The sequence below is a fragment of the Coptis chinensis genome, chromosome 2, assembly GCF_015680905.1.
Source record: "Coptis chinensis isolate HL-2020 chromosome 2, ASM1568090v1, whole genome shotgun sequence".
Classification (NCBI taxonomy): Eukaryota; Viridiplantae; Streptophyta; class Magnoliopsida; order Ranunculales; family Ranunculaceae; genus Coptis; species Coptis chinensis.
The window spans coordinates 88249422-88255683 of NC_141457.1; positions in this window are offsets into that span (position 1 = coordinate 88249422).

The window sequence follows — 6262 nt, forward strand, 5'->3', positions numbered from 1 at the left end:
CCCGATTTCATCTAACCGAAGGCATCAAAGGTAAGCCAAAGTCGATAACGCCACTACCCGTTCTCTATAATATAGCTCTCACTCTTCGGGCTCTAATAGCTCCAACTCTCCGCCATAATAGTTTCGCTCGCATGTATTGTAAACAAAATTTATGAGCTTACGCCAGCCCATATAATTAAAGCTTAGAATATAATGGAAGAGCAACCGGGGAAAAACATATGGAAAGGCCAGACGGTATGATAATGTATGCTGCCGACAAAATTCAAAAGTGCTTAACAAGTGTATGCCGACAAGACCAAGACTTGCTAATCAACTACATCGACATTTTCATACAATACGCTCGTGTTAAAACAATCATCAAGCATTATGGATCGCGTGTATAACAGCGATTAAAGTGTATGCCAGCTTTTCGATTTTCCGGCTTTGTGTATGCTTTTTCCAGAGGAAGCAAGGTTTGAAATGTTTCGTGCACCATCTCCATTTTCCACAGCTACTATCGAGACGACGATGAAGACTAATAAATCAAGACCCTCTCTACTATCACCATCATAGAGTAATCGGGTCGAGTTTTCGGCAATCGGGCGTCGAAGTTTTTGAATACCGCCGAGGTATCTTCCATCGAGAGACAATACGCTTTAGGCAATCGGTCGAGTTTTGAATCCGTAGATGTACCATCGGATAGTATCAAGCCGAGAGATAGCCAAACTCCCCTCAATCGAAGCGTCGAGTTTTGAATATTCGAGTCTACGACTAATAAAGATGAAGACCTCTACTATCACCATCAGATAGATAGTGAATTAAAGAGAACTTCAATGCATCGCCTCTAAGCCAATGATACTCCTCGTGTCCTTGATCCTCAATACCATTCAAGAGGACCTTACCCAGAACTAAAAGGGAGGGAATTGATATCTCCTCAACTCTTCGCTAAGCCATCAATGTTCAACCTATGACCAATCAGCTAACAGCCCATGACCTAACAAAGAAAAAATCAGAAATAAGAAACTTATCTTTGACTTGAACTTCACTTTCCAACTTGTTAGAGTAGGCTTTCATCGAACTAAAACTCTATCTTATGTTCAACTCTCGCTTTCTTTCTTTCTCTTGCCTTAAGGAAAGCAATCGATGGATTGGATCATCCCGGGCTGGGGATTGAGCTCGGCCGGCCTGAAAGCACTACGACGACTCGCTCGGCAACCGCCGGTTTGAACTAAGGTGATTTCCGAAGTGAAAACACATTGTATCCCTCGCCACTTCCTCTCAATGTATTTCTTCCTTCGCTTTGGGGCTATGGAAGGTACCGCCTTTGCCCAAAGCTACCAAAGAAACCGAACCCTTGAAAGAACATGGATTTCAACCAAGGTGCCAAAGACAAGAAGAGATTTTTACCACGATGTTAATAATCATCGGGTCGAAAGTCATTTAGACCCTTTTTCCTCTATTATCTTATGTCGAGGTCCCCAGATCCAATCTCATAGTATAGGTTCCGTCTAAGCCTCAATCGCTTAATCCCACCCGAGAGAGAGTATGTGCATGAGTTTAAGGTACTTCATCCTCACAGACACACTCTTCTCAGATCCCTCTTATTGAGTGAGGACTTATTTGATTCGATTGCCTTTTAATCCGTAATATACTGAATAAATGGCTTTTATTATCTCCTACACGCTACTACAACACCAATATACTTTTTCTTTATTTCCTTACTTTACTTTGGTTCAAAAACTAGTGGAGCTAGAGATTCGGTTGTTTAACCTGAGGCAATGAAATTGTTATGCGATGGAAGGACTGTTCCCTTTGCTTGTATTTCTCCCCGGTTCTCTCGATTGATCGATCAGCCATTATGTGCAGTGCAGGCGGTTTTAGTGCCTCTTAGCTCTAGGATTATTCATGTGACCTGGTCTCACTGACTTAACCGCTGACAAATGCATTTTTTCTTCTATGTAAGGATGGATGATAATGGGTTTCAGCATCCTCTATTAGCGAAAGCCAGTCTACTCTTCCACAAAGGTGTACAATGCGTAAAATCTGTGGTTCTTAAGTTCATTCACTGTTCTTACTTCTCTAATCATTTCTTCCATTATGATATAATGAGCATGGGTTTACTAAAAAGAGAAGCCACTTAGACGAAAGAAAGAAAGAAAGTCACTAAACTCACTAAAGTACAGCATGGATCTTCAGCAAGGAGAAATAGAGCTCATACAAGAATCCTGATATAGACACTTAACCTCTATGTTCGGTCCCTTGACTTGTAGTTGCTCTTCGCTTGGCAATTGCAAGAAGTAGTTGAATCGATCTATCGAGTTGGCAGCAGCCGTAGCTGATTCATTAACTATTCATCAAATAACAGAGGGGAATTTCATTGCAATTACTAGGTGTCCACGGCACTTTGGTACCGCCAAGTCTGCCCCGGCCGAGGTCTCAATTCATCGCTAACCTTGAGTCTCTCTCTATTGATTGATCTACTGAATCAACGGCAAGAGGCTTCAACCGAGCAATCGGACTATAGGCTTGCTTGGTTTAGTCGATCAAGCGTTCAATCTATCTATCATTCATACTTTATCGAGATATTGGGTTGGTCGAACCACCACGAGAGGGTTTTACTACTTCGACTAAAGGGAAGGATAAACCGCCACTTGACCGAAGGGGACTACGGGAGTATTAAGCTAGCCTTAAAAGAATGCGATAGGTTTGCGGTTCGGAGATGCAATAGAAGCGAGTTTCAGCGGTTGATCTAGTTTCATCGATCGCTCTAGTTGAAGCGATTCTGTTGATGAAGCAAAAGCAACCAAAGCAAGGAAGGATCCTTGGCTTACGAATGGCCCCATATCGGCTAGTCGACCGAGTTTTGGGTTATCTCGTATTCGAAGGCTGCTTTCGCCTTTGGCTACATGTGGATGGATTCTCTTGTACTTTAGTTCTAGTTCTAACTTTATTTTCCAAAACATATTTTTTTCTTGATAATATGATAACTCCTCAACTAATCATTATCTGCCCCAAGGGATAGATCCAAAGACAAGGCTGCTATATTCACGCCCTAGCACCTAGTTGGTCATGGCCATACATCAAGGTGCAACAAACCCGATTCGTCCGAGTATAGACCACCGTTGCAACAAAGCTGTGTCTCTGAACTTTATAACACTCTCCATAACATATCAAGAACAAGGTGATTTCGGAGTGAAAACACATGTTGTATCCTAACTCAAACTTCCTCTCGATGTATTTCTTCCTTAGCCTTTTGGGGCTATGGTCTTGCCTTACTTAAAGCTACCAAAGCTGGAACCCTTGAAAGAACATGGATTTCATCAAGGTGCCAGCACAAGAAGATTTTTACTAGAACTAGCTGTGTCACTAGCGCTTAAAGAATCACGATAGGTTTCCACAGCGGTTCGGGGATCTGATAGACACAGCGAGTTTCAGCGATTGATCTAGTTTCAATCGGTCGCTCTGTTGAGCGGTCGTTGATGAAGCGCAACAAAACAAGGAAGGTCCTTGGCTCAACGAATGGCCCCATATCGGCTAGTCGAGATAACGTTACACGGTATAGACTTGCTTTAGTCCTGATATGATGCAACAAGCTTGCAACAAACCATTTTTCTTTTTCATTATAGCAGAACCTTCTGTTTGTTTTACTTTAAAAGGTTCTAATAATATACTCTGATTGTGATTGGCGCGATAGACTCACACAATTTACACCCAAAGTATATCATCCATCTTTATCGTAGGGGATTGTTCATGCTTTGTCTAGAACCTAGGAGGTCATGGTTCAAGTCGAGTCTCTATATGCTAGTGGTTGCTAGTTCCTATGGACTTACAAATTCTCATTAGGAGTTACAAACTTTTCGGGCACTTGTTAGAATATGCAATCTATACTCTTGATCTTCCAGATTATCCACCGCCAAATACTCTTCACAATCGGGTCAAGGAATGGTACGGTATATCACGGATACTTCACAATCTAAGGAATCGCACAATACTTCACAATCGACCACCACTATCACGGACAATACACCACCCCAAGTGAACATTACGGTACTTTGCAGTATAGATTACAATTTTACATGGTTTGTCATTTTTTATATGAATCAACTAGTATCAATAATAGAAAATCCAATTTAAGATGCATCTTGAAGAAAATACTCATATCGGCTAAGGAAGGGCACCTCTCCGCCATTCTAAGAAAATACTCATAATCCAATTCAAGACCAATAGCGTAAGGCAAGTATGGCAATTCATATCAATAGTAGGGGGAATGAGAGACAAAGACCAACACTAAATCGGATATGCCCGAAAATGCTTAATCTTTTAAAAAGTACAAGGTATCAATGTTCTATACTATTCTAAAAGTTGGCTACTATTTAGGAAAACCTCCTTAACTAAAAGCAGCACCTATTTTAGAGAGGAAGTAACTGCTATCTAGCAAGCGTCTGAACTTCGTGAGACTAAGCCCGGACTATGACTAAAGAGACTACCAAATTACTACCCACACCCACACCCAAAGAGAAAATCCAAAGATAAAGTAATAGCACATGGGCTGAGGTTTTAGGGATGAAGGCAGATGGAAGTATCGAGAAGATAGAATGCTTGTTAACCGTAAATGAATACAATTATCCAAAACCAATCAAACTAACAAAAATAAGTTATCCTAACCTAAAATTTTTGGTGTCGGTCTTGACTTCACAAATCTTTCCCAATCTTCCTATCTAATATTTTTCTCGTGTTTTTAGGCGGCTTCAAAAGCATTTCAGGTTGGTCTTTGTAGGGGAGTGATATAGTACCTAGTCAACCGACTCTTGAATTCTTTCCATTTCTCACCAATATCCGAGAATGACACCATTTCTTTTAAATTCGTCAAGCTGAATTTGGCCTATAAAATAAGAATAAGCTATAAAGTTACAATAAACTAAGACTAATTAGACAATTAATATTACAATTGGAGCTATTTACCTTTATACTATCCCATAACAAGTCTCTCACTTCATCTCCGACAGCATGCCAATTTTCATAATCAACAATAGAGATTCGGGACTCCGCTAACAAACCTGAGTAGCTTGCCAAATCCTTTCCGCCTTCCCCTATACGTTGACCATCTTCATTGTATTGAACATTCAATAGTTCACCCTCTCTCATTTTTGTTATCTTTTTGCATTGAACTGCTCCTCTTCCTGTCCTTTCTACACTTGAAGCTTGTGTATTGTTAACTTCCATTGGTGTATCGGAAGTCTCGTCAACTCCCATATCTGAATCGGAATCAGAATTCTCTCCTGGATCCATGCTGATTTCCTATATACCAAGTATAGACATGAAGACTTGAACCAATAATAACATATGAAATAAGCTAGGTATCAATAACTTGGACAATATTAATTAAACAATAATAAGACAAATGATCATCCATAACATGAATTAAAGTATTAAGGCAAATATAAATATCAAAGTAGGTACGAATTCACATTTAATAACAATATTCAATAGTCAAATAATAAAGGAACAAACTTGTTCAAACATCTCCATAGAAAGGAAAAATCATAACATGCTCTAACTTAATCGTTTGAGGTAGGGATCGACATAAGTCCCTCACAATCTACACGCCGCATAAGATGATACTTGATGCACCCAACTAAGGGAGTCAACATCTGGAAATACTTTACTACTTGTATGATCTAGCTCATCCTCATTCCCTTCCTCAAGGTAGTCTCTTTCAGGAGTCCTCAAAGCTATTGGCCATTTTAGATTGAGTTGGTCAGGTACATAAAAGACTTGCTTAGCCTGAGAGGCCATCACAAAAGGGTCTTCCTTATGTCCAATTCTACCAAGGTCAACAGAAGTGAAACCCAAATCATCTACTTTGATGCCATTTCTGTTGTCAACCCAGTCACACTTAAATACTGGGACTTTGAGTACCGATAGTCGAAAGCGACCATATCTCAGCTTATAACACCGTAGTAACCCATTTCAAAACAACGGGGTTCTTATCCTTTGCACTAGAAATTTGCCTTTGTTGCCATTAAACCTACACCACTGTTTTGGTTTACTAGTGAAGCTTCATGATCCTTCGTATGAAAATGGTATCCACCAATAACATAGCCTGAACACTTTAGAACGTCTCGACGAGGTCCTTGAGCTATAACTTTCAGGGTGTTTGAAAGTTTGTTACTGGTAGCTGCTGCCTCCTCATTAACCTGATTATCCAAGTTATCCAAGAATCTTAGTCGAATTTAGCAAAGTTGTATTAGATGTAAAATAATTTCAGATAATCTTACCCTTT